Below are 11646 nucleotides of genomic sequence, written 5' to 3'. Positions count from 1 at the left end.
GGGCTGGAGGCCAGGGGCTACAAATTCTCTCTCTAGCTGTGGAGAGAGAAGGGCCAGGCTGCCTGGGAGACAGGGTACTGGAAGCAGAGCAGGGCTGGGGAAAGGCAAGAGGAGCTGGGGTGCTCCACCCTGGTAAACGCCCAGGTCGCAGGCTTTGTTAAAGGCCAAAGCAGGTACTGGGGTTGCAGAGGTGCAGCCCGGGATTAGGCAGAGGCGGCTGGTCCAACCACCCTTGCAAATGATGAGAGGCCATTACACTGCAGTCTGCCCCAGAGAACGGGGGCAGATGATGATGACTGGCAGTAGCCACTGAGGCAAGGTGGGGATAGAGGGCTGGGGGTTCCCCTGGGAGGGGAGACCCAGAGCCTGGGGACTGCCGTGGGGTAGAAACCCAGTATAAGGGGCACCAGGGTCTGGGAGGGAGATGGGGCCTGAGGCAGGCGAGACACCGGCCAGCAGCAGGTGCTCTGAGGCTGGAAAGAGCTAATTCCTGGATGACCAGTAGGAGGCTGTGCACTGGTGAATCTTTGCTTTGCTACAATACCACTTCTACTTCTGGGGGAATTGTCCATCACTGCGCCTGCACAGAATTCATGGCCCCACAGATTTCTTTGCTTCCCTGCAGAAAAATTATTTCTGATGGGGAAGCAAAGGGAAGCCACAAGAGCAGTCATGTGCCCCTCCTCTACACTGCAGACAGGTCAGTCTGGACACCCAAAGCAGCTGGTAGAGACATAAATCAGTATGGGGCAAGGGGGGATGAAGAGGGAGGGCTGGGCAGTCGTGTATGTGTGTGAGAGAGAGAGACACACACTCTGTCCCTCTTACTCGCTAATGCAGCATGTTTGGTATGGAAGTGCAGGGCTTTGGGGGTGTTTCTGAGGAAGTAGGCGCAGGGCAGGCTCTGTCCCCTCAGGCAGAGCAGAATGTAGCAGTCTGCCTGCTTAGTGAATTGTTCCATTGTTCTTAGTGAATTCCCCCAGGAGTATAAAACAGGTATAAAAATTTCAAGGCTCCTTTACATTGCCAAAGTGATGTAAAGGTGCCTTATTGTAAAGGACAGTGTGGCTTTATAAATGCTTATGGTGCTTTAGTGTTTAAAACTGGTCTACATTTTTGGACTGAAAAAATTTCCTATCAAAATGTGCTTCATGAACTGTTTGCTACTGACCTTTCTGGAGATGGTCAGTAGCCAGTATAAATTTGTGAGCCTGAGTCCCCGGCCCTCATTTGCTCTTCAGTTGTGTATGATGTAACACTGAGCATATGGCTGCATCTATTTGTTAACTAATAACTAGAAGTAAAGGGTCAGTACTAGTTATATTACTATTAGAAGGGGCTTGGGGATTTCCTCCAATGCTCCCAGCCCCACTCTCCATCCATTTTATTGTAGTTTAAATAAATTATCAAAATAATTGAAACCAGCGTGATGATACTGCGTAATTTTGACAAATAAAATATGCAGAATTTTAAAATATTGTATGCAGAATTTTTAATTTTTTGGTGCAGAATTCTCCCATGAGTACACTTCATTTCCTAATCATGGAAAGTAGATTCTGCAGGCAGAGGAGTGACCTCAGGAGTGTCTCACACTCCTGTATGTGGTGGTTCATCAGCCAGTAATTTGATATATATTTGTACTGAAGGTATTGAAAATAAAATCCAGTTGTTGGAAAGAAACTGGGTTCAAAGAAACGCTGCATGGTCTGAAGAGGCCCAAAGCTGAACATGATTTAAAAACAGGACATGCAGACATCCTGAAATGCTGCCTTCCAAAGCAAGGAAGCACATGGTCAAAATGGAAACTGGGTGATGTTGCTGGGTGATGCAGTAATAATAGATCTAGGGAGCTAAATGTCTGCAGTCACAGGAATGATTGTCCTTAGCTGTTGAGAATTGTTACTGGGTGCTGTTAAAAGCATTTGTGTCGTATAATTCATGGCAGAGAGAGCTGCATTTCCATGGTAGGTGAATTTGTTTCCTGTGTAGTTTGTAAAGAGCTTTGGATGAAAGTTGTAAATTGTTGGGTTTTTTTGGCAATATGGGTTTTGGAATGATTCTAGCACCCAGTACTGTATATCTTTTTAAATATACCAGGTGAATGCTAAAACAATGAAGAAATCCAGATAATGAAAGGGCCAAATAAACATCATTCAATCATAAAGCAGCACTAAAGGCTTTGAGAATGACCTGACTCGAGTTACATTAATATACATAACCGACTCCCCCATTCCAAGGATTAAGATGAAAAATCTTATCAGGAATTTGCATCAGCTATTTTTCCTCCGAGACTTGCTGTGCTCTGTATTAGTGTCACAGCTTCTGCTGTTTGTTTATTCAGTTAACAGTTATAAAAATGTAAGGAAATACATGAAACATTTGCTTTTTGGACAGGCAGCTTTGTGCGGTACTACCGCCTGAATTCTCTTTTCCCCTCTTCTGGTCCATTCCATAGCCCAAAATAAACATGGTTCCCCTCCTCATTTTTTCATGAGAAAATTTTGGGGATAAAAGGAAAATTCCTAGACTGTTTAAACATGTGTGAATTCCATTTTGAATTCCTTTGGCATGTAAGAGTTTTGTACTCTACTAAAAGGATATTTTTGGATTATGACCTGTTTCAGTTTATAAATGAAAGATGGAGGGAACGCCCTCCACCTGGCTCCAAGAGAAATCACCTCTGATCAGATCCTGCTCAGCTTCTGACCATGTCAGGAGTTAGTTTTTGCTCTGCCTGTTTAAATAAGCACAAGATTCTCAGTACTTTAACCATGTCATTGCGGCCTAAAATGCCTTTTGTGTGGTGATGGGGAGCTGTGAGGCTAATGAAGGGCAATGGAAAGCTGATAAAATACACTTCCTGTCTTCTGCAACTCCCTCCGCTGTACCTCCATGCGCATCCTCCAATTTGTTGGACCACCACAGTGTTGTTCATCATTATTTTTATTACTTTTACAGTGCCCAGACCAGAAGTGTTCTGATAGCCTTACAGAACAACTAGTAAAAAACAAACCCTGCTCCCAAGATATTACCAAGACAAGTTGCAGCAAGTTATGGTAAGAAACATTAGGGATAGGTGGGGGAGGGTATGAGGAATGGCAAAGTCATAACAACAAGATCACACAGTTACCCAATTTAAGGATGTGATTGTCACAATGACTCAATTAAAAGTGCTTTTTTATGTTTTTTTTCTTTTTAGTGTGTGGTGATGTTCACTGACAAAAAACATAGTTACTAGAGTTAAGATTGCCCCGTGGTGTCTCATGCCCTTGCAGAACATTGAGTTCAGCAATGGAGTATAAACTTTTGAATACCAGGAAATACAGAGTTTAAGTACATGCCCAGGTAACCTTAACTCTGCCCCCCCTGGGGCCGGCAATGGCCACTGGGAATTGTCTGCATGCAATCCAGATGCATTTACTAGGTTAGGTGTAGCCATATTGAATCGGGGAGGGATTAGTTGGAGCAGCTTGGCGGAGCTGTGATATGAGGTGATGTGGGGGCTGTCCCCCTTGTGGGATGTGTGTGATCAAAGGAAAAAGGTGCAAGGGTAACTTGAGAGATCCAGTATGCCTCATTCAGTGCTGCATTGAGTAGGTGGTATGAGTAGCAGGGCATAGAGGTCGTCTTGCTGTGGGGATTGTTAGTAGATTGGGGGGAGATTAGTGTGGTCTGTGGGTTTAATGAAGGATAAGTGAAAGTATATAATGTTAGATGACATTGTGCACATATAAGGGGGAAGGGGCTGTAAAAAGTGGTTGAAGAGGTTATATGTGTTGGTCTTTCCGTGGAGTAGGCTGTATTTGCATGTGTAGAGCAGAGGTAAGTAGCTCAAGTTCAGTACAATTCAAAGGCAGAGTGAGTATGTTCTGGGTCTTCTGAAGCATTGCTCTAAGAGGGCACAATTAAGGTTGTGAGGGTATGTGCCTTATCCCTGGTTTTTGGAAGTTTGAGTTTGAAATACCTCAATTCTTCATTTCCTAGTTTTTAGAAGTTTTGCTGAATTCCACATTCTGGAAGGGCACAAAATACCCCCAAGTTTTTTGTAAGTGAATTTTCTAGTTTTTTGAACAGTAAGAGGAATGATGTTGGTAGGAGTTAGTGGTTATTTAAGCAGTTGTCATTATCATGTAGATTTGCAGCTAAGATGCTACTATAGCCAACTAATAATGATAATACCTAGCTCTTTTCATCTGTAGATTGCAGAGAACTTTACCACACAGGGAAACATAATTATCCCTGTTGTACAGATGGGGAAACTGAGGCACAGGGCAGTGACATGACTTGGCCAAGGTTCCCCAGAAGGCTAGTGGCAGAGTCTGGTTACAGTAATTTTAGGCATGTGATAGAAGAGTGGTCTGTCTGTTTCTCCATCCCTCTTCTCCATCCACAACACATGGCAGTCAGGGGCTGGGCTACCATTTTCAGCTCACCCTCATCCCATCCCATTAAGCCATTAACTTTTAGAAGCAGGGTGTGCACCAAAAAAAAAAAGCTGGTAGTATTTCTGAACTTTAAGAAACACTTTTTTCTGTGGGTTGTGTCTCGAGAACCTTTTGCTCATATGTCCCCAAATGTAGTTCACTCCCCCTAACCCAAACACCCCTGAGGCACACCAAATTTCAAGTCAATCCAAGTAAGCATTCAAATTTTAGCGGACTAAGATGACTCCAACCTTTAAAAAGAAAAGTCTTCTCATTCTTTACAGTAGCAGTTGCAGAGCTATTGCTAGTGCTTTGCTATACTATTATGTGGAATTAATCATCTGCAAGGGCTATGTTATATCCAGATCCCCAGCACAGCATAACCTTAATTCCTAGAAGGCTCTGAAATGGCTCATTCATTGCAATGGTAAATTCTGACTTGAATTAGAACACCCTATGAACATGAATGCACCCTGAAACAATACCTCTGAGACATGCAAACTGCTCCATTCATCTCAAGGTGTTCTCATTCCCTCTCCTCAGTACTAGTGCTTCGGAGACTGTGATGTGCTTCAAGCATGTACATTCTGAACTCCTTGCCTTTGTCTCGGCAATATGGTTTTGATGCATGCTCCCAGCATGTCTGTTCTCAGCTTCCCAACCAGAGGGGTAGGGCTTCCCCAGATGCTGGCCAGCATGTAGGGCAGGGAAAGGAGCTCAGACACTTTCAGAGACATGGGGCCGCCCAGAACCCACATGGGGATTCAGAGACATCCCTGGAAGGGCAAGGATCTCAGCTCTTACATGAGGTGGCAGAAAAGGGGGCTTCCTAGATCCCACATGAGATGGCAGGGAATGGAGACCCTCCAGAAATTGAGTGTACATTCCCTCCCCTCCAACTCCCACTAATTCCCAATGCCTGTCCCTGAGCTGAGCCCTTCTGTGTCTCTCCCCTATCACCCATCCCTATAATTCCCCTCTCCTCACTGCAACCCCAAGCTCCTATTCTCCCCACTCCTCCACCCCCTAATTCCCATCTTTCCAGCAAGCATTCACGTGTCATTTATTTTCTTTAAAAAAATAGCTTGAGCACCTTCTAAACTGCTTCTGTAATCAGATTACATTTCCCCAAAATTAAACAAACAAAACAGCCACATCTGACAAAGACAGACTGTAGCAACATGCTTACTTGGGATCTCTCTCTCTCTCTATCTGGTCCCCATCATCATAGCATCTGTGAATGCTTCTCTGTCTCTCAGTTGCTGAGATGGGTGATTGGGAAGAGATCCTGTTTTAATCACTAGAGAATGGTGGGGATGCCGAATTCTTGGATCACTTTGGGATGTTGCGCAAGGGACTCTCTCCCCTTACCATTTTTTGGGGGGGAGGAAGGGAGATGAAGGCAAGTATTTGGCTAAATGGGCCTTAATGTCATCATTCTAGTTCACGTTTGGGTCCTGTTAAAAATCTCTCAGCTGAGCACCAAACAAGCTCTTGCCTCTAGTTTAAGATACTGAAGGATATAAGTTCATTAGATGCCCTACTGTCATTCCTATGAGATAGATTTCCATATGTGATGCCATCCCTGGGAAGGGGGCAGGATTGTGGAGCTGTAAAAAAAAAAAAAACCACGAGAATTGGTGTAATAAGTCCTTACAGCGTAGGAAGTTCCTAAATGACATAGGGAATACCTTTGTGGAGAGCTTCTAAAAGCCAACAGTTGCAGGAGGCTATTTTGGACTGGGTAAGGCTGTATCAACATTGCATTGTGTTCTTATCAAGGGCTGGAACCTACAAACTCCTGAGCACTCTGACTGTGATCTGACAAAGCACTTAATCCCTGGCTCCACTAAATAAACAGTTCTCACAGCAGGTTCAAAGCCAGAAGACTTGTTGTCCTTGTTCAGCAGCTTAGAATCATACTTATTGATCAGGCAATATGAAAAAGTGATGTGTTTGGGAGGCTTTATATCTTGGGCAATGCAATTTTGTATCAGCTGTTTTGATAATCAGCCTCAAGGGAACTACAGGTTTCAGAGTAGCAGCTGTGTTAGTCTGTATCCTCAAAAAAAAAAAAAGTACTTGTGGCACCTTAGAGACTAACAAATTTATTTGAGCATAAGCTTTCGTGGGCTACAGCCCACTTCATCGGATGCATGTAGTGGAAAATACAGTAGGACGATTTTATATACATGCATCCAATGAAGTGGGCTGTAGCCCACGAAAGCTTATGCTCAAATAAATTTTAGTCTCTAAGGTGCCACTAGTACTCCTGTTCTTTTTAAGGGAACTACAAAAACTGTAGGACTCAGTCTGTTCAGATCTAAACTGCTGAGCCATTATTTTTAATGACTTAAGGTTTTTAGCTTTTTACTCAAGCCTCACAATGTGGGCACAGATCTAGAGACAAAATAAAACTGAGGTAGACGGGTTGGGGCACAGAATCTCCCTCAAGACTGTCACTAGATGTGCTGGAATACTACTGAGAACAAACCCCCCTGCCAGAAAAGGCTTCCCTCCACTCCTGTCTTGCTGAGCCAGACACACCAGTCAGCTCCAGCGCAGACCAAGAAGTTGGGCCAAGCCCCACTGCAGTTCACAAAAACTAAGATTCACTTAGCCCAGGGGTTTCTCAGTTAACAGGGACTTTCCCAGCACCCAGTATTCAGCCTTTCTGGGAGCCTAAACCCCAAATAAATCTGTTTTACTCTGTATAAAGCTTATACAGGGTACACTCATAAATTGTCTGCCTTCTAGAACACTGATAGAGAGATATGCAAAGCTGTTTGCTCCCCCAGGTATTAATTCCTTACTCTGGGTTAATAATAAACAAAAGAGATTTTATTAAGTATAAAAAGTAGGATTTAAGTGGTTTCAAGTAATAGACAGAACAAGGTAAGTTACTAAGTAAAATAAATCAAAATATGCAAGGCTAACTTAATACACTAAGGATTTAGTTACAAATACTAACTTCTCATCCTAGATGTTATCTCAGGTACAATCCTTTTCAGACCAATGTCGTAGTTTATGGTCTGGGTCCAGCAATCACTCACACCCCTGTAGTTACAGTCCTTTGTTCCAGTTTGTTTCAGGCATCTCTTTGGAGTAGAAAGGCCATCTCTTGAGCCAGCTGAAGACAAAATGGAGAGGCTTGCAGAGCCTTTTATATTCTCTCTTGTAGGCGGAAACCTCTTTGTTCTTCTATGCAAAATCACAGCAACAAGATGAAGTTTGTGGCCACCTGAGCAAGTCACATGTCCATGAATGATTCAGCTTTAGGCACGCCAATGCCATTGTTTACATGTTCATTTGAATGTTCCTATGAAAGCTCAGATGTGGATTGGCGTCTCCCAAAGTCCATTGTTAGTTAAGTAGTCCGAATTACTTGAATAGCTCCTTCACAATATATTGGCCAAACCTCCCTTATGTGTTACCTACAGCACTTCAAATTCTAGCATAGAGACAACGCTCATAACTTCAGATATAAAAAAGAGAGATGCATACAAATCGGATGAATATATTCACTAGATTATAAGATTTGTAATAAGAAAAGGAGTACTTGTGGCACCTTAGAGACTAACAAATTTATTAGAGCATAAGCTTTCGTGAGCTACAGCTTACTTCATCGGATCGGATGGATTTGTAATGATACCTTATAAGAGACCTTTTGCATAAAGCATATTCCAGTTACATTATATTTACACTCATAAGCATATTTCCATAAACATATGGAATGCAACATCACAGAGTGATGCTGATGTAATACATGAAAGAAATAGAAACCCAAATCAACACTGATAAAATTGACAAATGGCACAAAAACTTGGGGGGGCAGTAAATAATGAAGAGGACTGATCACTGATACACAGTGTTCTGGATCATTTGGTAAACTGGATGCAAGCAAACTGTGTTTTTCAGTACAGCCAAATGTAAGGTCATACATCTAGGAACAAAGAATGTAAGCCATACTTACAGGAAGGGGATTGTATCCTGGGAAACAGTGACTCTAAACATGAGGATAATTAACCATTGGATTACCAAGGGTCATGATGGATTCTCCATTATTGGGAATCTTTAAATCAAGATTGTATGTTTTTCTAAAAGATGTGCTGTAGTTCAACCACAACTGTTGGACTTGAAGTAGGAATTAATTCTGGGAAGTCCTGTGCCCAATATTATGCAAGAGGGTCAGACTAGATGATTACAATGGTCATTTCTGGTTTTATAATCTGTTAACACTTACTTTTTTACCAAAGGCCCAATCCCCCTCCCATTTAAGTCATGGGGGCCCAGATCTTCAAAGGTATTTAGGTGGCTAACTCAGTGGGAGATAGGTGCCTAAATACCTTTGAAGGATCTGGACCTGGGAATTTTATAGTAAATTTCAACAGGAGCAGGAGCAGGCCTCAATTCCCTAAGGAACAGATACTGAATTCATAGTCTCTTTCTTCAATTAAAATAATGCTTAAAATTAAATCAAATGCTCCAATGAACAAGGCTTTCCTGACAGATTGCCCTGTGAGAAAATGGAGTAGCAGTAAAAGGATTATATCCTAAAATAAGCACACATTTACTTAGCATAAACAAAGTCAAACTGAAAAACTGCTGAATCATTTGGTCCAAAATTAGGTCAAATTCTTTTTGTTAAGAAAGCAAGCTTCCTTCCTGAGAAACATAGCTCAAGGGTTTCAGAGTAGCAGCCGTGTTAGTCTGTATTCGCAAAAAGAAAAGGAGTACGTGTGGCACCTTAGAGACTAACAAATTTATTAGAGCATAAGCTTTCGTGAGCTACAGCTCACTTCATCCGATGAAGTGAGCTGTAGCGAAGTGAGCTGTAGCTCACGAAAGCTTATGCTCTAATAAATTTGTTAGTCTCTAAGGTGCCACAAGTACTCCTTTTCTTATAGCTCAAGGGTTCTGTTCCATGGTATTTTTGACTGACGTTCAGGTCATGTTGGAACCTATGCATGTTGCAACATCCATCCAGCTTGACACAGGTTACAAAGTGCTATCCTAAGTGTTAACTTTTCTGAGCACATAAGAGTGTTGTCAGTTGGTGAAGTCTCACAAAACTCTTTTCACTAAGGCAGAGAATTGCTTGTGAAGTTTGAATTGACAGAATAATAAAATGTATGCAGTGTTGTTTTGGTCCAAGGATAGTAGAAACACAAGGGGGATGAGGTAATATTTTCCATTGGACCAACAGAAGATGGTCCAAAATAAGATATTATCTCACCCACCTTGTCTATTAAAATAATAAAACAGAACTTTGGCCTACAAAGCATGCTGTCAACACTGATAGGTCTCAAATTCACTTCTGAAAAATAAATATTTTTGGTTTCCAAATATCCCCAATAATAAAAAAGCCCAAAAAAACCGCATATGACTTTTTTTTTTGAAGGGTTGAACAATATTAACATTCTAATCTTCAAACTTAGGGTCCCCTGAATATAATAAACCTGGGACAGTGGGCTTGCATCTTGTTTTGTCTCTCTACTCTCCCTGCTGCCTCCATTCCAGTGAGCAGCAGCAGATTCAAATTTTGTGCAATTTCAGTCCCTAGCCCATTCACAAAATGAATGGGACTAGTTTTACTTGATTGGGGACCATAGAATTTGCCATGAAGCCAGCAAGCAGGGTAGGAGGAGGCTGTGCGATTCCTCTTTTCTTTTCTCATATTTTTAAAAGATTTCATACCATCTACCACATCAAGAATGTAGGACGTGTCCCTACAGCCCTTATTGACCAGAGTAGTTCCTTGAATAATCATTGAATTCAAGTGAGTCTGTTCTTAGGGAAGAATGGGCTTCTACTGGATTACTCGGGTGAGTAAGGGATGAGGAACCAGACTCTTATTTCATAAATTAGTCTCTAGAATGGTGGGCACAATGCCTTGGCATTGCTGGCATTATAGGTCAGGTAAAAATAAAGGACTTGGGGCCTAGTCCTAAAGTCCTTACTTAGGCAAAATGCCAAATGACTTCAAAAACTGAGTAAGGACTTCAATGAAGTTGCATGGATTTACACCAGTTGAAGGTCTGGCCCCATATATTTTAAAAAATACTTTTCCTGATTTGTTATTAATTATTATAATTGCAGATATTTACACAGATTAAGCAAAGATTTTTCCATTTTGATTTAATTGCACATTTTTGTTCTTGCAGTTAATTCATTGTTATGAGTATGAGTTGCAAGCTTTGTGTGGGAATGATCACGCTGCTTACTTTAAGGGAAATCCTGTTATTTCCATTTTCTTAAAAAAAAAAAAAAGTTTTTCCAGTAATTTTCCTTTCAATCAAACTTGTTTCTATGGAAACTAAATTTTGTCCCAACAGTGTTCCCTTGGAGGGGAAGAGAGAATAAATAAGGACAAAATGGAAAGAAGAAAGAAAGAAATGCATGAACTCCAGCATTATGCCAGGAAGCCTTTTTTTAAAAAAAAAAAATTAAAAAAAAAGTTGTGTAGTGACACAGACTGCAGTGAAATTTATAAACATAGGCTGACTTCAACAAGTGAATTGCATCAGGTAAACAGAGACACTGAACTAGAATATGGAAACTTCCAAAAAAAAACACCTAAAGTTTGTTGGGAATGTAGTCACTGCATTACAACCTCTCCCTTCTCTTTCAGACCTGTTTGTTTAGCCACCAGGTGTCACAACTGCTGATTCTATGACTCAGATGGAAAAACATACAAGCAGGCAGGAAAGAAGATGGAGGTGCTTAGAATTTCTCCCTCAGGGGCTTATTCAGGTCTTTCAAACTTTGGACCAATTGATTATATATTTATTTACTAATTCAGGCATACAGTGCCTTGCACAGATCAAATGCATCTTAGACTAAAATGAAGTAGCAAACCTCTAAAAGAAATAAAATCTGTTAAAGAACAGCACCAAGGAAACTGACAAAGATGGAATAATAGTGACCATCAAGGCAAACCATTTGACAAAAGGTATTTGGTACTAATAGAGGGGACACCAGAAGAATGAGAGGGGGGCCCTACATGGTCAGGGAGAGGCTAATTGGAAGAGAAGAGCCTTTTAACATATGCTAAATAGACAGCTAGTGAAGGTGCCTGGTGGACCAGTTCTGGAGGGGAGCTCTGCAGCAGAGGCCCGGGTGTGGTCCTGCCCCACTAGAGCCAAACATCAGTGTCAGCCAGGGACCCAGTCACAGAGCATCAGAGGGGTAGCTGTGTTAGTCTGGATCTGTAAAAGCAGCA

This window comes from Dermochelys coriacea, chromosome 5 (assembly GCF_009764565.3).
Source record: "Dermochelys coriacea isolate rDerCor1 chromosome 5, rDerCor1.pri.v4, whole genome shotgun sequence".
Lineage (NCBI taxonomy): Eukaryota > Metazoa > Chordata > Testudines > Dermochelyidae > Dermochelys > Dermochelys coriacea.
This window is presented reverse-complemented; position numbering follows the sequence as displayed.